Here is a 23,198-nt window from a genome sequence, read left to right on the forward strand (position 1 = left end):
AGAACAGGGAAGGTTAGCTCCTGAACGTCCCAGTCCCTCAGAAGCTATCAAGCGGAGGTCTGAGGGCCATAACCATGATGTAATGGAACACTGCTTGAGAGATCCCCAGCAAGTCCTCAGAGTTGCTGGTCTCTAATCCATCTGAGCCAGTCTGGAGTCCCACAGTGTGAGTCTATGTATATCCAGGGGTTTAAAGGAAAGCATGTGGAGATCAAATTAGTGTGGTGGCTTATGAGAAAAATCTTATAACTATAGAATTGGAAAAATGTCAAGAAGGCAGCATTGTAGGATGGAAATTGAAATTACACTGGAATCGAGGATCCTGGTTTTGCCACAGGGTGACTTTGAACAGGCTAGTTACTAGTGCAACATGTTGACGAAGTATTACATTTTTGCCTTGTCTTTTATAAGTATAATGTCACATTATCCTCAGAACTATACTAGGAAGCAGGTATGTAGTGTTATTTCCATTTTACAAGTGTGGAAACTGAAGCTCTAGAGGTTAATGACTTCCTCAAGGTCACACAGCATGTGACTGATTGAGTTTGGCCTCGGATCCAGAATTTCTAACTTCAAATCCCGTGTTCTTTCCACTGTAGCAAGCAGCCTCCACAGTCCTTACCCTCTATGGACTTTACTCTCCTTATTTGCAAAAATGAGACATTTTGGCCCAGAATATAACAGTCCATTCCCATTTAAAAGTCTATGTCTGATGAATCACTGGCTGGAAGGGGCTTTAAGAAATTACTTAGTCATATTCTTTGCTTCTAGTGGGACTCTAAACCATTTTGAAAGGAAAATGTCAGCTATTTAAGATTTTTTAATAATCTTAGAGCAGGAGAGGTCCCAGAGTGTGCCTGGTTGCATTCTGGGGTGAGACAGAAAAGAGGAGCTACATCCGATGCCAGGGCTTGGTGGGGAGACCCGTCCTCCAGGCTCAGGAGCAGCAAGTCTTGCCTCACTAGGAGTGAGTGTCTGGTCCTAGGATCAATATCCATCCAAAGTAGGAGAGGTGAGTCACGGGCATGCTTTAGTGGTTGGAGAGGAATTCTGTGAGGAGAGACCAAAGGCATGATTACTTGGCTTTGAAGAGAAAAGAGCTAAGTGACTCAGTAACGATCTTAAGGTTTATTAAGGGCTCCTAAAGAGAGTGCCGACTATAGATCAGTGGTAATGATTCTATTTAAAGACACAAACAGAAGGTTTCTCTTCATTCAGTAAGTGTGACAAACAGAAAACTGTGCTAATCTAGTTCTGACCTTGCTTGTTTTGGCGGGCTTGGCGGCAGATGAGGGCTGGGAAGAGAAGCTTAGGGCCTAGCAAACCTTTCAAGGTCAAGGGACTATCCAGCAGTCAGACCAAAGTACAAGTTCAGTCTCCCATTATTCAGATAACTTGGTTATAATTTTAAAATGCTAACCCATCTCCCATGTTCTTCCTATTTCTCTCCCATGAAATAGATGTTAGGGAAAAACCAATGACTGAAGCCAGAAGACTTAAGTCACCACCACAACTTACTGGCTGGCCTTGGACAAGGCATTTTTCCCTATAGGCCTCAGTTTCTTAGAAATGGGGCGGTAATAATACCTACTTCAATGTTAAATATTCCTGAGAATCAGAGAGAGGAGCATAGGTGACCATTGCCATAAAAAACTTAGTTTGGATCGCTGGGTAGTAGCAGTCGTAGTCCTGTTTCAGGCCCTTGTCTATAAGCCATGAGGTCACAGAAGTTTCTTGTCATTCTGCCTTTATTCCACTCCCAGAATTACAGCACTATTTATATTTACTATTATCAGGCACATACTCGTGTTTCATCCTCATAAAAATATTATGAGGCAGTTCTGTTATCCCCACTTTACTATCTGGAAGTTACGTCCAACCAGAATAAGCATCTTGCCCAGGATTGCCTGGGTGGTAAGTAAGCAAGGCAAAATGGAAACCAAGTCTGTCTTGCTTCACAGCTTGGGTGCTTTCAGATTTTTAGGTCTCTGAACAATTGAGGGTTCTCCTATCTGAATATAGACCCATCCTCTTGGTTTGGGGTTGCAGCTAATCTCCTCATTTTCCCCTTCCACTCTGGGCATACCCCTTCTTAGGAATATCCTGCATTCTCTTCCCCACCTCTCTCTCAAAACCAGATGATTCCCCACAAAGGGGGTAGCTCTGCACAGTTTGCCCCCCACCAACCCATGGCATCAGCCCATTAAGCCCACATCAAATGCCACCCCCACCCCCAGCATGTTTACTATCGTAGCTGTATTGGAAGAAAAACTTGAACATGTTAAATACAGCCACCGTATCACTTTTGAACATTACAGACTGTGACTTTTTAGAGCTGAGAAAGACCTTGGAGATCATCTGGTCTGTTACCTTGATTTTAAAGATGCAGAAACTAAGGACCAGAGGAGTTAATTACCTGCCCCAGATCACAGCTCTGGGACTAAGCTGGGGCTGATTCCAAGTCCAGTCAGTACTGTTTTTCCTTCCAACTTTCAAAATGGTTTAAATCAGCATTTTGTCACATCCACGTCCCTCAGTCTGCTGTGACCCCTAAGTCAGTGTTTGGAAAGGCGGGTTTCTCTTGCCACAAAAGCCTGTTTAAGCTCTTAACATCCATCACACACATACAAAAATATTTTCCTTTCCTGAACATACATCCCTTTTACTGAACGTAAGCCTATTCACTCCTCAACAGAATACAAACAAAAATTGGTCAGTCTCAACTCTAATTCATGGACTGGAAGAGTTAAGTCTCCCCTTAGTGCATGCTCTCTCTAGGTTAAATAATACCAGCGTTTTCGTTTGGGGGGTTTTTTCCCCCCACTTTTCCTCATAGTTCTTGTTCTCCAACAATTTCATCAGTTTTATTTCTGTCATTGAACTATGTCCAAGCACTCCGTGGCTCTCAAGCTGTGAAGTCCAGAACTAGACAGAGAAGTCTCATAAAGGTATGATAAAGTGACGATTACCTCACATTTCTCCAGACCATGCTTCAAGTTAGTGCAGCCAACTTTCACGCTCATGTTTTAAGTGACCGCTGGACCTCATTGGATGGTTTTCAGCTTATTATCCTCATTTGGCTGGACGTTGCTTAGCCCGTTTGTGATAATAATCATTTCCTCCATGTATCATCCCAACCGGTTTCCTATTGAGCTGTTTCTTGTTCCTGACTACTTCTCCAATTCATCAGCTCACTTGGGACTCTAATCCTATTCTTCCTCTTCTTAATTCTTAACCCCAGCTACTGTCCCAAGTAGCTTAGCACATTAAAAGTCCCCACCGTTCACCCGTGGAGGAGCAGACCCCTGAGATTTCTGGCCCCTCAAAGCACTTCTGCCTCATGTCTCTGGGATTTGAAAAGCTAGCAGTCCAACTCCCAATGCTGGCGCCTGAACTGATCATCAGATAGAGTTGTAAGTGCTGGATAAAGTAAGAGACCATGAAGAGCCTTCCAGGAGACACGTAGCTAAGGGTTAGTGCTGGTCAGTTCTGAGATAATTAACTAAGCCCAGATCTGTGGTAGGTACAATGGTGAGAGTCTCTGAGATTTCACTTTGTCTCAGAAACATGGTAACCTAAACTACTTACATTATTTTAACCAACCTTTATGAAAAAAATTACGTTATTCCCATTTTACAGATGAAGAAACTAAGGTTCAATTAGGTCAAGTGATTCCAAATATCACACAACCAAGAATAGAACTCAGGTTTTCTGTCTTTAAATTCTTTGCACTTCACCACATTTCAGTAGTTTTAAAATCTTAGCATTTTTAAAATCCCATAGTGGTGTGCAGGGGTGCTTGTCAAAAATACAGATTCCAAAACTCTGGCTCCACATCATATTGATTCATGAAACCTGAGTGAAGCCTTGGAACCTGCGTTTTAATAAGCACCTCAGAGGGTTCTAAGGTGTCAGTGGATCATACCTGAAGAAACCCTCTCTTAAGCCATCCTTTCTAGGACAGACTCTTCAAATGCCGCAGATCTGCCTTTGCCCTATGACAAAGTTGGCACATAGGAACCAGCCACAAACACTTACCTACTCCAGATAGCAGTTCAGGAAGGCTCCCTGCATATCCTGGGCCCATGGCTGTGGATCTCAGAGCCTGGTTGAGTCCTGCTGTGGGCCCCTTCATTTTACCAACCTGTTCCACTCCCCTCTTTTGACTACTCCGCCTTAGCTCCCCACTCAGCTCTTGGCTAAGCTCTGGCCCCTGATTTTGTCGATCTCTATAGCTCCAGATGAAAAGCCTGTCTCCCCAAGGCCTTTCCAGATGTGATCCTATAATGGACCTGAACCATGAGTCAAGAGGGAATCTGATGACCCTCCAGAAAGTCTTTGTCTGGAAAACCTTCTAATCACACGCATGTCAGCTGGGTATGGCCTATAAACTTCTCTGAGGGAAAGTTCCACAACCCACTCCCTCAAGGAGAAACATTGTGGACTACTGAACAAGGCTCACAATTTGAAAACTGTCTGCTCCAGGAGACCAAGAGGTGACTAGAGAGTGCTCAGTGCAGTCAACATTAATTGGGCACCCACAACACACAGGCCCCATGCTGGCTCCTTTCCGTGAGCTGTGTGTGTTACCCTCTCACTGATAAAAAGCTCCTCCAGGCTGGCTACACATGGTGCCCACTTCCCAGTCTTAGGGCACTCAGAGATCATATGTTCATGGAACTAAAAATAATGAGCCCTACCACATATATGTCACTTAAGTCTTTCAGGCTCATCAAATATGTGAGGGATCTCTGGCTAGAGGTCTCTGGTTCCTTTTGCATATTTTCTTGAGAAGGAAGTAAAGTGCAAAGAAAATAGTTTCTGGGGTCAAAGCAGACTAATTGAGTGGTTGAAAATTTACATGGACCCCCAGTTGGACTCCCAGTCTTGGTAGACCTCTTCCACTTGCTGCCTCTTTTATGTTCTTTTTTCAGGTGCAGGAATCTTCTAGACAATAGTCTAGCATCTTCTGCACCTCTTAAGAAACACGTCCAGATTGTGACAGTGGAATAGGAAACAATAACATACTTTGATAGCAAGTAACACAGTGTGAAGAAATCCTGTGCCCCACATACCTTGGCCTCTGCTATCTCGTGACAACCTAAAGAAAATTTCCCGCCATAAGCCTCCTGAGTGATTGTCAGATGTGTACCTTGCCTTATCTTTAGCAGATGTGAGAGCTCTTTGAGAAGACAGCAGAGTATTTGGGACTGAAGAGAAAGAGATGTTTGGAGCCCTGTTGGTGTGAGCCTTAAACTGTTGTCCATTCCAGAAAGCTTAGGTTTTGCTGAAATAAGCACTTACCTTTTATGCTATAACTTGGCAAGTTATGGAATAATACTAATGTTAAATGACTTGTTAAAGGATCTCAGAGCATTATGTCAAGATTCTACACCCAATCCTTAATTAGGTCAAGTTAAACTAAAAAGGAAAAGCAGTCTGGTTTGCTAACCGCAGTGGAAGTATTGCTTTCGGGTGGAATTCAGATCCAGATTGTGTTGTCTGACTTGAGCATAATACACAGGAAACAATTTGGGGCTTTTCTTTCTTTGGGTTTTGATATTTAAGCTGCAAGGAACTTGCAATCCAGAAGCTGGCATTTGTAGTGTTAACAGTTATCACAGCTAGCTAGCCAAACCATTCCTGTTTAACATCTTGCTGCTGTTTATCATAATAAGAGTGCACAATATGCTGTGTATGATTTCCAATACACATGTGCTAGTTATTACTACCAATATGAATATCTGCTGAGCCATTAATCAAGGCACCCAACACACTCTGCCAGTACACTTTGAAACTCTATCTGCTGAAGAAGCAAAATTCTCCCCCACAAATGAGCACTTTTATGAAAGCAGACTGGTTAAGAGTGTCTGAAGCCACAGAGTGACACACAAGTGAACTCCTTTTATAGATCACGGATGATCTCACAAAACTGAGTTTCTTTCCCATGAAGAAGATCTCCCCTTTAGTAATAATAGTTAGGCTTTACTGAGCTCAGATTGGGAGCCGCTCTGTATTCATTTTTGTCCTTTCATTTAATGATACTGTGCACAGGTACCATTTTTATCCGCATTTTCCAAATTAGGAAACTGAAGCTCAGAGAGGCTAAGTAGCTCAGCCAAGTTCATGGAGGGAACGACAGAGCCAGGGTTCTAATCTCAGTGTGTCTGATGCCAGAGCCCATGCTTTCTGGAAGCCATTCTTCTTTCAAAACCATTTGGCACATCCAGAGAGGGAAATGATTAAGTAATTACTCCCATTTGTTTCAAATGACAGACAGGAGCTCTTTGATGTTAATGTCCTTTAAACATTTGTCTCCCATTGACTTTGTCTCTGTGGCTTAGATAGGCTATATTACTGAATTCTCTCCCAGTAAAATAATACAGATTTGGGTATCCTTATTTTCCCAATGAGTAACCTCCTGTTCTCTCCCATCACCTAGTGTTGTCCCTGTGGCCATAGGTGTTTGTTTTCTCTCTGACTATGACATGTGGACATCATAGGTAGTTGTAGGAAAGAGGACACAGCAGTGGGAGTGTGCTTCTAATCCTGGACACCATTGCTCATAACAGGTCTTATTTCCTTTAAACCTCTGTTTCTTTTTCACATATATAACATTTCCTTTACCTACATTGGGAGCGTCTCTGAAATTTCAGGCAAATGGCATATGCACTAGAAACAGACAGTTCTTTTAGAACTCTGGCTCTTAGGCTAAATATCAGTATTCAAATTACTTAGCCTCTCCGACCCTCAGTATCCTGAGCTGTCACATGGAGGTGATATAAGCTACTCTAAATGCTGCTCTAAAGATTAAATGAGACAAATCCTATGGTGTGTATAGCACAGCACCTAACGTGTATGGTAGTAGTGTCCTTTAAGTATTAACTGAGTATCTCTTCCCAACCCTTCACGTCTTAATATTACTGTATTTTGCCATGTATAATGCACACCACACTTTTGTGCATGTTATACACGGTATTAGTTTACCCATTATTATACCCATGGTATGTAATCACTATACCCATGTATAATGTGCCTCCTTATTTTCCCCTCATGTTCCACCTACCCCTGAAACATTCTTCTCTCCAGAACAAATTTAGGCAATAGCGTGCATTATACTCAGCAAAATACAGTAATAAGTTGTGCTTACTATCCAGACCAAAGGAATTTGTGTACTGAGATGTGCCTTTCATAGTGCTGCTTATTGGGAGCAGTACTGAGTAGTACTTACAAGTTTGGTCCCTTGAAGCAGGCTGAAGGCATTAAAATCCTTGCTCTACCATTCCTGTGTGACCTTAACCTCCCTGGGCCTCAGTTTCCTCTTCTTTATAATGGGTCTTAAAGTAGTACTTGTCTCATGGAGTTTGGGGGAGAGCTGAATTAGTTAATATATGATAAGTGCTTAGAAAATACCTGGCACAGAGCAAACACATATTAAATGTTAGCTGCCATTATTATTATTACTATTATTATTATTACCACCTGTTGTCATTGTGGCCTCTTGCAAGCTTTCTGAAATCATTGGTTATGCTTAGCTGTGCAGAGTGAGACCCCAAAACAGATTTTCTTGGTGCAGACGGGGCTGCTCACAGGGGGCTCGTGAGAGACTGAGTGCCGACCTTGGCCCCATTAGCACCATGCTCCAACCAGCCCAGGCACGGGGCCGTAATGAGGATTATTGAAGTAACATATGGAAAACTCTTATAGTTAGCTCTGGGGAGAGGAAAAAGGCACTAAATAAATACAAGGAATTATTAAAAACTAGGTGACGACCTCACAGGGTTGCCGAGCCTTGTGTGCTGTTTGCTGTTCTAAGAAGAAACTGAGGCAGGAAGCCAACTCCATCACCAGGTGGCAAAGTGGTCTCCTGGCTGCTGTTCAAAGGACGGCAACACGTAGCTTCACCTAAGCAGGTCCCAGGCCGTCCACCACCTCCTCCTGAGTGCAGGCCGCTCCCCTTTCCCACACAGATTTCGGAAGGAGGGGAAGGGCCAGGGTCCCCTGCCAGATGCTACGCCTGCCCCTCCTCCTCCAGGCTCACATTGCCAAGGGGCTCCCCTCAGGAGAGCTGGGAGGTGGTACCGTAAGTTAGAACCCACCCAGCAGAATAATGAGCATGAATCCCCTTTGGTCCCGGACTTAGCAGCCACCAGCCATCTGCTTCCACAGCAGGACTCCAGTCCTGCTCCCAGCCAAGCCCGGGGCCTTGCTGCCAAGCTTTGACAAGTGTGTGGAGAGCACAGGGCTGTGTAATTGCGGAGATAGCAGCCCATCAGTCCCCATTTACAACTGTACCACCCACCCCTGAAACATTCTTCTCTCCAGAACAATCCTTACACCAAAATGAAATATACTTAAAGTGGTCTCCAGGTATCGCTTGTGAAATGGTGTATATGAGGCTTCCAAGAATGAATCAAGATCTGGCCCACTGCCACCACATAGCTTAAGGCCTCTGGTTTCCCCTCGATATCAGTGGCATAAGATTAATTTCCATGCCTCCAAACAATGATTATAGAAACAGTCTATCTCTCTTTGCCACAGAATGAGTAATATCTTAGCTGTGATGTCTTATATTGTCTCAGACAGTAAAGATAATGGCTATGTAAGTCTCCTCATTCGAGAATATAACACTTTAAGAGATGGAACCTTTATTTATACTTTTCTGGGTGAGGTAGGGGAGAGCAACAGGGGAAAACTTGGGACAACTGTAATAGAATAACAATAAAATAACTCACTAATTAACTAAATAAATAATTTGGTTTCTAAAAAGGATACAGATAATTTCTCCATGTATTCATATAAATATGAGAGCAACACAGTCCTCAAAACTACTAAAAAATTTAAAGTATTTATGTTAACAGAATATGGAGCAATACATATGCCTAAACTATTATGGAAACATAGTCCACCCTCTCAATTTGCATAGCAAAAAATAGTTTGGGAAAGAAGCAGCCAAATTCTGAAGTCCACCATTCAAAAGAAAAAATCGTTTTACTTCTCTCTTGCTTGCCTTCCTTTCTTCAACCAGCTTCACAAGTGCTATGCTAATCATCAAATGTGAAAAGAATTGAAGATTTCAGTAGCCCTTTAACCTACAAGTCCTACCCTGGCTGGCATAGCTCAGTGGATTGTGTGCAGGCTGCGAACCAAACTGTCGCAGGTTCGATTCCCAGTCAGGCCACATGCCTGGGTTGCAGGCCATGGCCCCCAGCAGCCACACATTGATGTTTCTCTCTCTCTCTCTCTCTCTCTCTCTCTCTCTCTCTTTCTCCCTCCCTTCCCTCTCTAAAAAATAAATAAATAAAACCTAAAAAAACCCCTACAAGTCCTAAAAAAGGTAAAATTAGGATTAAATTATTTGTGCAGACATTTAAATTTTCAGAAGGGTCGGCTGGCTGAGGTCGGGTCTTCGGGGACGTTTGGCTGACCGTGTGGACTGCAGCGCAAAGTAGGTTCTCTGTCTGGCTCGGTCATTGCAATGGAATATATTTTCCTTATTCATGCTTTTTTCCCTCTTCAGAGTTCAGGATTAGTCATTAAAATATTTACAGAGAAAAGAGATGTTTCTAAGGCTGCTAGGAAGACAAACCATAAGAGCAGATCCCAGTGGGAATAAGCCCATGTGTGAGATGACCTTTTGGGAAGCGTCTGCGGGAGGAGCTGGGGAAGGAAGCCCAGGCAGGTTGTCCAAGCGCCTCCGAGGAGCCGCTGTGTTCCAGCACACCCTCCACGTACAGAATGCCCATGGATTTAACACTTACTTTTAAGAAAGGAATTCCTTATTTTCTTTCTTTATCCAAATTGCATACTTGGAACAAAGCTATATCATTTCTCCTTCTTTTTTAATTTCCTTCCCAAGATTATTCTTTCGGGGTCATTGACAGCTCTTGAAGGTGACGTGACATGAACTCTCTCCTGGCTTTTGGTTATAAGAGCAAATGCACCCCGGGGAGTGCCACAGGCAGTTCTTACCCAACAGCACTGAAATCTACTTTTCTCCTGCTTTCTGTAGGCACCAGAGCCCTCCCAATGTTTCAGGCGAAGGAGAAAGCTGAACAGTTTGCAATGGCTACCAGAGAAATGTTCACAGTATAATAGTAGCCTCAGTTTTGAAATCTGTCCATATGCATTAGCAACAGCTGTTTTATAGCTTCAGAGAGAAGAATTAGAACTCTATGACATAATGGAGGGAGAAAGGGGGCCATTTCACTGTGGAGATAGACTCAAATTCTGTATTAAGTCATAATTGAAAAATTTTTGGAGTCCTCCTGGGTATAAATTAACATGAGAAAATGCTCTCAGGAAAGAAAGTGTAAATTCTATTTGCCTAGAAGCTGAGAGATTTGCTAGTTAGTCCTAATAAATCCAAGTAGGGAAAAGAGCCTCTTTGCAGGTAGGTGATGCAATGATGCTTGTTCTTAGAGAATCTCTAGGCATGAATACTTCACATCAAGCACCTGCTTTCAGGCTCTTTTTATTTGCTGATATCTTCATTCTTATACAATCTCGGTCAATCTTAAACAAACAAGCAAACAAGCACACTGTTCTCTCACAGCATGAATGACCTCACTCTCTTCCACAACTCTCCTGCCCGTGGAGCTCCAATCACTCGTACTGAGTTTTGTTTTCTTTATGGAGTTTCTCTATCTGAAATGACTTTATTTATGTGGCGGAGTAAGTGCTTCTTATATCTCTCTCTCCACTCTTGCTTGCCCACTGGAGTAAAAGCTACATGTGAGTAGGCACATTGTTGTCTTCCTCCTACCTAGCTAGGTCTTCATTTTGTTTCTTAATTAGCTTCTCTCTTCTCCCAGCAAGATTTTCAAGATCCAACCCAAAGGATGTTTATGTTACTGGAGAAACTCAGTTCTTCTTGCCGTCACAGTAAAGAACTGCAGATCAGCAAGCCCATTAGTGTGCAAGCAAAATTTACTAGTGCTAATTCTTATGGAAGAGAACGGGCCTAACGAAGGTGGGGTGAAAGGCAAGAGCATGGGTGACCAGAGGCATCAGGTCCTCTGTTCTGAGAACTTATGTAGTTGGCAGGAGGGGGGTGAGGGAGTTACATATTGGTTGGTGGGTATACCCCCCACCCCCGCTGGGGGGAGATGTGACTACCCAAACAGAGGTACATATAGGAGTTATTTCCTTGATAGTGGAATTGATACATAGAATTTCAGAACTTCCCTCCCACCTTCTAGGCCTCGGATGTTCAGGACAACCTGGCAATCTTAGTAAGATTGTTCCAGAAGCTTATATAAGCCCAGACTCAAGGACACTCCCGTCCTCCTGTACTATCATAGTTTTGCCTGTGTTATTCGGAATGCCTAGCAATCTTATCAGACCAGGCTCAGGACTGCTGGGCCAATGACTGAGACATGTCTTCCTTTGCTTCCAGCCTCCTGTATTAAGTTCTTTGTTAGAATGTACTGGTGAGGGCTCTGCCTTTATTTCCCCTCCGGCCACATATTCCTAGCTTCTACCTAACACTTGGAGGATGGAGCTGAGGTTCCTTTGAACTCTGCAAGAATCACTTCATGGCTAAAAGCCATTCTGATCTTGGGACATGGATTTAGCAGAGCCAAGACCTTCTATAAGCTATTGCTTGGTCGTTAGGGAAACACAACAGAATACAACTCTAACATGTCACATTCCATAGATCCTCATTTATGATACACTGTGATATATTTCGCCCACTACCCGAAGCAAGATGAGATAATCCCTGGCCGCTGTGAAATTTTTTAAGCACCTCTTTGCATCAATACATCTAGTTTTAGCACTCAGTACTTAAGTGTACAAGACAGCATGCTAACATTTTTCCTTAATCAAGTCCATTCCATTCTTACTGCGACCGTGATTTTAGAAAGTATACAGTGGCCCTCCTAGCAGCAGGACATTTCATAGACAAATAAAAGAATAAAGGCAAATACAACAGACCCATTAATTTATAACCCAAATCTAGTGGAAGAGCTCTCAAATAGAAGGAAAAATAGAGGACTGATATTTGGTTGCCTACGTCCAAAGTCAGAGACTTTTCTGAATTGCTCTGTGTGCCCCTACAGTATACTTTCCCCTTGGCTCTTGTAAGAAATTGTAACAGCTGGCTAACCTACATCAAGCCCCAAACCCAAGGTTAGACATGCATCACCTTGTTTAATCCTCCTAATAACCTGAGGGTAGTAGAAATAAAATGTGTTGCAAAACCCAGGTAGTTTATGAATAATGAAATAACAAGTCTCTTTTAATAAAACATAATTGCCCTAAAATAAATATATATATATATATTTCTTTTCAATTTTTTTTCTGCATAGAACAGGCTTTCTTTAGGTTTCCTTTTTGTATATTTTAATGAGTTTAATGTGTACAAAGTAATATTTGCTTCTGGTAAAATAAAACCATACAGAAAGCTCCAAAATGAAAAGTGAAAGTTCTCTATTTTCCTTCTCAAGACCAGTCTCTCTTCTCCACATAACTTCAAAGTGGCAAGTTTCTTGTATAACCCTCCCGAAGTCTACTGTTCCATTCTTTACTGTTGTGTTTATACTGGATAATATATTTCTCACAGTTTTATGCCACATTATTTTTAAAGGCTGCATAGTATTTCCATAGTTATTGGATACCCTAATTAAATTGCTGTTTCCTCTTTGGTAGACATTTAGGGCAAGATGAGTGTTTTCCTATTACTTTTTTTAAAAAAGCGCTACCACGAACATCCTTGTACGCATGTTTCATATGCCTTCGTGCCCTTGTGGGAACATACCAAAGCGCAGCTTCCTAGAGGGGAAACTGCTGGGTCAAATGCAGGCGTATCTGAATGTTAGTGTTGCCCAATCCTCTCCTTAAAAGGTTACACTGATTCATGCTCCCATCTTAGTTACAACAAATTTCAATATATGGCAGTATTGGCTTATAGTTTAAATGTCACTCTGCTTTTAAATGTTTATGTAGCTCCCAACCGGAAAAGTCCGGCATCCATCCCCCACCACGCCCAGGAGGAAGCCTGCACACCTCACACATCTCGGGCGCGTGTGCAACAACTCTGCGAAGGGCGGCGGTGCTCTCTGCTTCTTTCCTTCTTCATCTTCCATGTGAAGGGTGTACAGTTGAAGGATATTCTTTCCTAAAAACATAAACGGACTTAACCAAATGGCTTTGTAAAGATGAAGGAACACAATCCAAATCTGGCAAAATCAGATCCCGTGCCCCTTGGGCGAGTGAATGCCCTTCAAGGTCACATTTAACTTAGCTGATTGCAGTTTAAAGATTAATGTGAGCAGGCAAAGGGTACAGGAGTGAACTCAATTTTTCCTGAAGGTAGGAATGAATCTGTCAATTCTGGATATTTGAATTGCTGAAAATTTGTGCAGGGATCAATACATCATTTCTAACACAGTGTTAGAAGACTGTTCGTCTCCTCAGTATGCTAGTTCCAATCACATTATTAGGCTCCAGAGTGTTGGGCAAATTCACTCTTTTAGCATTTCATTTCACTCTTTTAGCATTAACATTGCAGTAAATGACCTGGCAACAGATTTTACATTTTCTTTGTAATTGTCTAAGGTTAACTCTTCAGCCACTGGCTGGGAATTCTCTTTATAATCTTACCAGAATTTTAGAGCTGTTATGTACTTTAATTTTTAGTTTCTTAGAAATCATAATGATGCTTTACAGGAAGAAGGGGTGGGGGAAGAGGGAGCAATTTGTGTCCTTCCTCCCAGTGACATGAGGACAAATTCAAAAAATGCAAGGTCATGATTATGACTATCTGCATATTATGTATATTGATCAAAAACACCCATTTTGCATTGTATGCTGGAGAGTTACCTTTGAATAAAAGTGAATAGCAAAAAATAGTAATGCTGTACAAGCAGCTAAAGGGCTGGTTTTCCATTAGCTGGCTTTATTTTGGCCACAATCCTGGCATCTGATGGGGTGGAGGCAGATGAAACGCTCTGCACAGAAGCTGGGAGGCCAGAACTTTCTTCAGAGGCCTGGGTGTTGGGGCTGACGTGTTGAGGGAGCAGGTGTGGCTTGTGAAGACTCACACACGGTGTGGCCAGGCCTGGGAGTCCCTTTTGAAGGAAAAAAAAAGGCTTTTTTGTCCCAACAGATACCTTTATGGGCAATCTAGTCCCAGGAAGGAATCATGATTTTCTTTCATTCTGTAGGTGGTATGTGACTCTTCTCCAAGAAAAAAAAAATTGAAAAATAAGAATGGAAATCAAAAATTGGGGAGAGGGTTGGGAATTCAGGAAACCATCAAAATACATGTATGAAATAAGCTTTGTAAAAATTACTCTTGGTTAAATGATAGAAAATTTTAAAAGCTCTCAAATGTGCTTTTAAAAAATTAAATGATACCTCATTGGACTGGAATTTGAGCACGTGATTTCCTAACACAAGCATTTTCAAAGTCAGAAAGGCTCTACATTAGTGAAATAAGACAAAAGCATGAACATCAACAAAGAAAAACTGGAGACTTCAGTACAAAGCAACAGTATAATAAATAATAATGAACTTAGAGATGCTTTTCTTTTACAGGAAATACTCTGATGTCTTGGGTCATATTGACCCAAGTTTTTGTCTGAACTATGAAATATTTTTAAAAGTATATTTTGTAATGCAAACTGGTGGCAAACATGGAAACATTACAGGATTTGTGTGCTGAATATGTTTCTTTTAACAGCTAATGGATCCCTAATTTAAACTACCCTAATTTAAAAGCCCCTGGAAATCTCAGGAGTTGTCTCAATTAAATTAGGCTAATCCAGTGAATGAATCGTAGTTGAGAGGATTCGGCCACTCTTCAGTATCCTGCGCACCGGGCAATGGGTGTTTTGTCCCACTTGCATGCGTCAGCTGTCAATTGTTTGCTGAAAGTGAGATTATAGCACCAGTGGTTACAGCCTCTCCACTAGCCATCTAGTTCTTCAGTTCTCTCCACAAGATCTGTGGTAGTTTGTCTTCCATCTTCAATATATCTAGTGACAAGGAACTCACTACCTCATTATTCCAGGCTATTCTATCTTTGGGCATATGGAATTATTTTAGACATAAGAAACCTCAGGGGAGAGTCTTCAGAACTGACCCAACATATCACCCAGACAAATATTTTTAAGCCTAGGTTATAATCTGAGAAAACTGTGGACCAATGGAACATTAAATTTGGAGGGAGACTATGACAATCCTTGCCCCTGCACCCCCAAATTGAGAGACACATGAGTAGGAGGTAGCATTTACAGGGAGCATGGATTATTCCACCTTTTTCTAGCATAGGGTGATTTTTTTATTTCCCCAACATCTATAAATTACCAGGATGAAACAAGGAGTCATAAAAGGCTTTCTCACAAACTGGAAAAGATTAAAAGAGCTGTTGGCACTCTTCTTTGTCCCTAAGGCTTAGGAGCTCCTAAGAGGTATGGCTGAGGTTCTAGATTCCCTGATATACACACACCAGGCTTGGAATTAAAATCCTGCTCCACAAGACAAATTACGACTAGGTTGTCCTTTTCCAGCGCAGAAAACACATGTAACCATTATCCTCAGTAACATTTTCAAATACGAAAAAAAATATTTTTTTATCCTCATTGAGGACATATTTTTTTCACTGCTTGTTGAGAGAGGAAGAGAAGGGAGGAGGTGAGGTGGGAACAGGTGTGGGGGGCAGAGGGAGAGAGAGAGAAAGAAAGAAAGAGAGAGGGAGAGGGAGAGAGAAAAGAAAGAAAAGAAAGAAAGAAAGAAAGATCAATTAGTTGACTCCCATATGTGCCCTGACTGGGAATCGAACCCACAACCTTTTGGTTACGAGGTGATACGCCAACCAATTGAACCACACAGGTAGGTCACTACACATTTTTATTTATACAAGCAAAGAAACTATTATAACTCCTATAACTAGTAAATTGCATATGCTAGACTGAGCCTTTGCCCCTAGTACCTGCACCACACAATAGCTGGAGGTGTTTTGTTTTATTTTGTTTTGTCTTTTGCAAAGTTTTTATGTGCCTCTGAAGCTAATTTTTAAAAAGTGTGTGTTGTGTGATCACAGAGGCATACAGGATAAATGGAATGATGGAATGTAGCCAGGCAGTAGGTGCTCTAACTGTCATCTAAAAGGAGAGTTTTTAGGTTGCAGGTTCGATCCCCAGTCAGGTCATACACCGAGGTTGAAAGTTTGGTCCCTGGTCAGGGTGGGTACAGGAGGCAACTCATTGATGTTTCTCTCTCACATTGCTGTTTCTCACCTCAATCTCTCTCTTCCCCACCCCTTACTCTCTCTCACTATAATCTAATGAACAAACTTAACTAACAAGTAAGTTAGAGGCAGACTCATTGATAAAGGGCAGGAGGACAGCTAAGGAGTGGCAGAGGGTGGGGTGGAGGGATTGAGCAAGAAGGAAAAAGGACTCATGGACATGGACAACAGTGTGGTGATTTCTGGGGGCAGGAGGCATAAAGGGACTAAATGGTAATGAAAAAAACAATGAAAAAATAAATCATATTATCACCACAAAAAAATAAAATCAATTAAAAAAATCCTTGGGTGAGAATTAAAAAAAAAACATTTTCTTCATGAAAATCCATGTTTTTCAAAGAAAAAGATTTAAGTCTCTGTCTGACCATACCATTAATTGCAGTGCCTTAAAAAATGTAGTCCATTGTAAGGAAATACCAGCCTGAGGTAATTTGCTCTGAAAAACCAACTGAAATGAAACATGCCATTTTATTTGTTATTCAGATTGCCAAATATGCCAAGGTATAATTAGTCCTCACTTCCTGGTCTTGTTCACACACCTGAGTCCCCTCCCTGCTCCAGCCACCACTCTGCACGCCCGGGATCCAAGGGGAAAAAGCAGCAGAGGCAGCTTTCTTGGGAAGTGGCTCACTTTTCTACAAACTCAAAAGTATGTATTTGATCCAAATTGTGGGGAGGAAGAGGACAGGTGCGATTTAGAGAACTACCTGTGTGGCTAGAATCAGAACGGTAGGCACAAAGCAGCATTCGCAGTGTTTGAGACTCTTTCAGGAACTTGAGGCAAGGAGCTTCTCAGCTGTTAGATCCAGGGCAGGCGCGCGTGCGTGTGTGTGTGTGTGTGTGTGTGTGTGTGTGTGTGTGTAGTTACTCAGTGTGGTGCTGTCTAGGTGTGAGCGTGTGTGTAAAATACCTCTCAGCACTCTCGATGCAGGTGTTTGCTCTCTAGCTGATGGGGTAGTTGGTGCAGGACCCCTGAGAGTGACTTGCTAACAATGTAATTCCTTCTGCAATTCACTTTTCATTGTCTGATGAAAAGAGTCCCCCCACCCCCTCACAGTGGTTACTTCATTTTTCTTTCATTTATTATTTCATTTCATTTCATTTATTATAGTTTTCCTTGGTAAACTTCTAGAAGGAACACAAAAGGGAAATGAACTTTGGAAAAGGGTGGCTTTGACATGAGTGTGCCAGGTGCACAATTTAACTCTGTGTACTCACTCTGTTTCTGACGTTGGACTTGGGGTTGCTCGGAGATCACCCAGGCCACGTTTGATCTAATGACCTCCATCATCAAACAAGAGGAGAGCCAGAACACTGTGCGAGGAAGCCACTGAGCCCAGCTTAAGCCTCTGCCAGAATGTCCACCAGATTTGGGAGGTGATGCCGCCCTCCTCGCCGGGAGCAGCTGAGCTTGGCTCAGCGGACGGGGCCTCACCCAGCCCAGGGTTAGCAGAGGGAAGGCTCCTTCAGAGATGAGATGAAAGATAGAGATGCAAATCCCTCTGACTTCTAGAGTTTCAGCTTTTTCAGAAACAGAGGTATTGTCCCCTCATTCTCTGCCCTCACTTTGTTGTGTTCCTCCTCCCCTACCCCTAAGCATGAGTAGCTGGCAGCATGACTAAAGCAAGAAATTGAGGGGCTGACTAATAAACCAGGAAAAATTGTAGACAAAATCTCTTTTTCATTGACTTTGAGGAAAGAGGGTCCACTGCTCAGGGAAAAGTTGTGTTCAGTGTACTTGCTTAGCACACGCAAGGAGATAACCACCGGGCTTTCTAGGAGTCTGTACTTGAACTGTCGTACGTGGCTTTCTGCAGTTCTGTGGAGCTGAATACACACCAAGGGGACCTGTTTCCCCACGCCCTGCTTTGACTGTAGTCATTTCGGCTTTCATAATTCTGAGGTAATTATGGCATTTCAGTGGACAAGTTCCAAAAGCATAGAAGACTGACAGCATGATCTAATAAAACACCTCTCATTTTATGCCCTTTGGAATGTAATCCAAGTTATAACAATGGCTAATAATTACCCGCCCTAACTGTAGCAACAAAGTAGCTGAATGTGCACCTCTAGCTGTTTTACGTATGCGATTTCTCACTCCCGGGCTCTCTGTGTAATCCATTCTTTCCCCAGCACTTTGAAGGCTTGGAAGCATTCAGCACACATTTTCACACCGTAGGGAACTTTGAAGAGTGACTTGTCAGGTCGTGCTGACCTGTTCTTGTGTTTGCATAGAGGCTTGATGAGGATGAATCTGTTTTTTTTTTAACTAACAGGTGTAACTTGAGAATTTGTGAATGAGTGACAGGAGGGTTGGGAATCCTTTTTCCCCCTCATAGACTGTGAAATTTACTCTTGTCTACCCAGGGGAATGAATCGCATTTGCAGAGAGTCAAAATATGCAGTGAAGCCAAAATCACAATTTCATGTTGCTCTTCACAGTGAAGTTTAAGTATGAGGACACCACATCATAGTGTGCCTGGAACAATTCCCGTTTATTCCATAACTAATAGTAGCCTATTTTACTCTCAGAAATATCCTGACTTGGACATTATATGATCACCCTGTTTTCCAAAAGAGGAATTAAAAAAACAACAACAGTAATTTCATGTTCCATGAAAATGGAAGCTTGTCCACACCCACCCACCCCCCAAAAAAATTCTTAAGAGTTAACAGTCAAGGACAGATGAGATGCTAGCAATCAGCATTAAATGTTACAATACTATTGTAGAGTGAGATAGGATGTTAGTGATATAATTCAACCCAGTGTTTTCCAAACCGTGGTCCACAGAACACTAACTCTCCAACATGATTCTCTAACCACCCATTCCATGGTCAAGTAAGACTGAGAATTAGCCTCCCATTGTTCTCTCTCTTGGAAACTCCGTACAAAGTTACTGAAGACAGATGTTTTAATTTTGTTTAACCCAGGGCTCTGTAAACCTAATTGGCTACAGAACCCTTTTTCACTTGTATCTGCCAACTTGCTTCAGGACTGCTTTCTTGTGACACATTCGAGATAGCACTGAGCTGGCTCCTTCCTCACATCTCACAAAGAAGGAAACGAGCCTTTTTGGAGGCTCGTTTCCTTCTATTCTCTTATAGAGAGGACAACAGGACCGCAGTTCAGCTTAGCTGGCCTCTGGGCCAGGACTGCTGACTCCCCCAGTCCTCCATCCATCCTTTGTCTTCCATCACCAATGCAGGAAATATTAGGAGCCATCTAAGAGCTTAGCAGCTCCTTGCAGCACAAATAGTGTCGATTTCTGATGCCTACTTTTATAGTTGTTTTTCTTTAGGGAGAATGACTAAATATCTGCATGCTCATGGTGTTCAAACACAAAGCTACCTCTCGTGGTCCATACAAAACAAGATGTAATCATTTCTGAAGTTTAGTTTGATCTCAACTGCCCTCCCCTTCTATTCTATCTTTCTTTCTTAGGAGATAGCAAGATTGTTAGAGGAAAGAATTGCTAGACGTGGGTCTTGTTTGGGATCAAAACCTATGTTATCATTTCCTGGGCTTTGAGTTTCAAAAAAGGCAATCTATGTATTGGTCTCTTTCAGATCATAGGGTTAAAGTACATCTGTCACCCACACAAATTTAGCTGTTGGTCTTTGAGCTAAGCACTCCTGAAATTATAGCCATAGTACATTTAGACAAGGACTAATTTCTCTTTGGTCTGCCTATTAATCCACATGACAGAATAAACATGGTGTGTCCTGTGTGTGGTTAATACGAACATATGTAAAAAATTAAGAAATCTTTGGTGACAAGACAAAAAGTACCCCATGAAAATTAATTGGTGTTTAATTGCGGATGTATGAAATGTGATATTTACAGACAGCCCGACTTTGAGTTAGGCATAAACAAAATTCATCTTGGGCTTAAGTTGCCAGTTTCAATTGGGGGGCTCTCCAGTTCACGGCAGAGCACCGCCATTCCTTCGGGAGAAAGGAACACCTGGAAAATATAACCACCGCGGAACCATTGATGTCTCCAGGGTTTTTTCTTTTTTTCCTGCCCTTTATTTTGGTTATAACATTAAAGAGACTGGTTCCTTCAGTTTTCCTCAGGCGTGCACTTCCATTCAACCATGCGGCTGCTCGCACTCTGGGAGAAGGGGCAGCTGCGGGCTAAATTTGCCAGCCTGCAATCATCACTGACATCCTTTTGAAGATACATTTTTCTAGGAAGTACGAATCAGTGGCGTGGTGGAGCAAAAATAGACATCTTTCAACTTAACTGTGTTTCCCTCTGAGCATCAGGAAGCTGGCTTGGAGGAGAAAATAAAAACTCAACTGTTTTTCAAAGGTTTTTATTTTAAAGCACCTTATTGTTTCTATTAAATGACTTCTAAGATTTACCATTTCCTTAGCAGAGTTGGAGACCATCAGCCAAGATTCACTGATGAAGCTTTGTAACTTTTACAAGTCAGATTTGTTCATTTTAAAAGCCACATGTTTAAAATGCAGGACACAGAAAATTTCCGGGATATATAGTTGTGGTTCAAAAAAATAAAGATACCAAGAGAAACCGTTAGTCATAAAATCCTCTTTCCTTTTAAGTGGTAGAATCAGAATAGATATTTAGTAGTCAGCTTGTAAGCCAAGTGATGCCATATGTGATTTTTTAAAACATAATCTATTAGTATAGTACACTGGATAGTATGTATTATACTTTGCCAGTGGATTTGTTAGTTCCTCTCATTTAAGTGGTTGAGTTTATTCTTATAAAAATCAACAATATTGCCCTCTCTCAGAGAACCAGAGTGTTCAAGCACTCCCAGATGTATATCCCAACTCCCAAACACAGTTCTGAGGCCCACCGCTAGTTGCCAGGGTCATAAGAGAAGAAAAAAGGAAGGCCACATCAGGGAGGAAAATGTTCTTACACTACCCAAGAATGGAAGCGATTGATGATTTTCAAAAATAGCCACTTGCTTAGAAGCAGCTGGGATGCCCCTGATTCTGGTTGTCCTTCTGACTTCTTTTGATCTAACCACACCTTGGTCGCAGCCACTCTCCTCCAACAGAGGGCTTCAGACAAAGTCAGATGTTACTCCTTGAATGGCAGAGTATGAACAGTTAACTACAGGGTGGGTCAAAGGTGGGTTTGCCATGGTGGATGTGCAAAACAGTTTGTTCTCCTATTATTATTTATTATTGTATTATTTTACATACAAGCAACTGTAAGCCTACTTTTGCCCCATCCCATATTGAATTTTTCTACATAAAAATACCTTCTTGAATTTCAGTCCTACCACATCCTGCTGGTGCCATAGTAGGATCCTTGAATTTTTGACACCATCTCACTTTTAGGCTGGGATATATAAAAGATATATACCATATATACATATCAATGTTGATTTTAATATCCTAGCACAGAATAATAAAAAGAAATGTGCCATCCTACTGAGCTTTAAATTCTACAATCCTTTTTTCCTCTGTGTTAGAATCCCCTATGAATTGAAAGCAAAAATATAAGACTTATGAAGTCCATCTACATCATTCTCTCTCTAATCAATTGATTTCAACCTACGTATTTTATCCAAAGCAAACTATGAAGCCATGACCAACTTTTAAAGATTTTCTTAGGCAGTACAGGCTTGCACATAATGGAAGAACCTCAGTTCATCAGATGAAGTGTACTCAGCATTTCCCCGTGTGTAACTGGATTTCCATCTCTATCTACCCCAACCAGTAATCTCATGAAATACAAAACCCAGCCTAGCTGACATCTTTACCCCCATCAGTGCCTTGGATTGGAACTGAAGTACAATCAGCCCCTGGATGAATACAGAAACATTCGATGGATTGAATGAATGAAGATGACCGCATCTCCTAACCCTTTTACATGTTATTTCCCAAGTCAGCCAAGACTATTTTCATAGCCTGTGTCGGGCCTTGAAGTCTGACAGCCAGTCTCACACTCTCAACGCCTCTGAGCAGGGACTCACCACACGCACTGGGGTGTGAAGGTTTCCTTCTCAGCTTGTCGCTGTGTAGCTGCTCAGTAGCCCTACCAGAGATCAGAAGGAAGAGTCAGTAAACTTTGTTAACACTTGTTAATCTTCACAGTAAAAAGTTTGATGAAAGGTGAAGCAACATGTATTAAGGAAAGTGGAATTTGGAAGATTACCTGGAAGATTATCTTCTTCTTTTTCATTTCTGTAGATAAACGAGAGTTGCCTGTATCTAAAAATGTGATAAACTACTTTAAAGAGTTGGTGAGAAATAAAATAAATATGTAGCGTATAATTATCATTCAGTAAATGTTACCGTAATTCTCTTTCCCTTCATTTGAATTTGTACATGTCCTTGAGAACTATCATCGTTCCCAAATTTCGTGAGGGTGCGGGTGGGGCAGGGGTGCAGGGAAGCCTCAGAGGTGGCCAGGAGGCAGTGGGAGCAAACTGAAACCAGGGAAGAGTCTTTGTTGTGGATTCCATGGGGAGGAATGGATGAAGCAGTAGACAGGTTGGGAAGTGGCTGGTCTGAGTAATTTCAGCAGGCTCTGGGGCATAGGGGCTGTCTCTGGATGCTCCCTGGCCCAGGGGTAGTTAAGAGAAGGGGTGGAATAATAGCCCTGTGTGTGGAGGGGGTGGAGGAGAAAGCAGTGTTCTGGATTGGTTAGTTTTCAAATGGAGGGAATGCTGAAGGAGAGCATTCACTATAGCTCAGAATGGGCCATCCTGGGAGGGGCCTCTTGCTAGGCCATTAGGAGCTTCAATGTGCAAATGGTTCCCATCATAAATTACACGCACATTTATCTAAATATTGTCCAGGAACTATCCTGCACTTTTTGTTACTAAAGGGAGCCTACCATCTAAATATTTGCATTTTTTTCCTCCTCCTCCTGGTTTCCACCCTATCTTACCACAGTTGAACAGCATAGAACTGATCACTTGACAGGTACTTGAATCAGGGACAATCTGACTCT

General features: G+C 42.0%; 1 protein-coding gene across 3 annotated transcripts in view; it reads left to right on the top strand.

Moving 5' to 3' along the window:
• PALLD (palladin, cytoskeletal associated protein) overlaps positions 1 to 23,198 on the top strand; it is a 339,611-nt gene that overhangs the window by 104,855 nt on the left and 211,558 nt on the right. Inside the window, exon 1 of one of the 3 annotated variants that reach the window (XM_036031987.1) lies at positions 16,709 to 16,904. The exons of the other annotated variants lie outside the window; for them this stretch is intronic. The gene's annotated coding sequence lies outside the window, so the exon portion shown is untranslated. Of the gene's footprint in view, positions 1 to 16,708; positions 16,905 to 23,198 lie in introns of those variants that run through there. 3 annotated transcript variants of the gene reach the window in all.

The sequence above is a fragment of the Phyllostomus discolor genome, chromosome 8 (genome assembly GCF_004126475.2).
Source record: "Phyllostomus discolor isolate MPI-MPIP mPhyDis1 chromosome 8, mPhyDis1.pri.v3, whole genome shotgun sequence".
NCBI lineage: Eukaryota > Metazoa > Chordata > Mammalia > Chiroptera > Phyllostomidae > Phyllostomus > Phyllostomus discolor.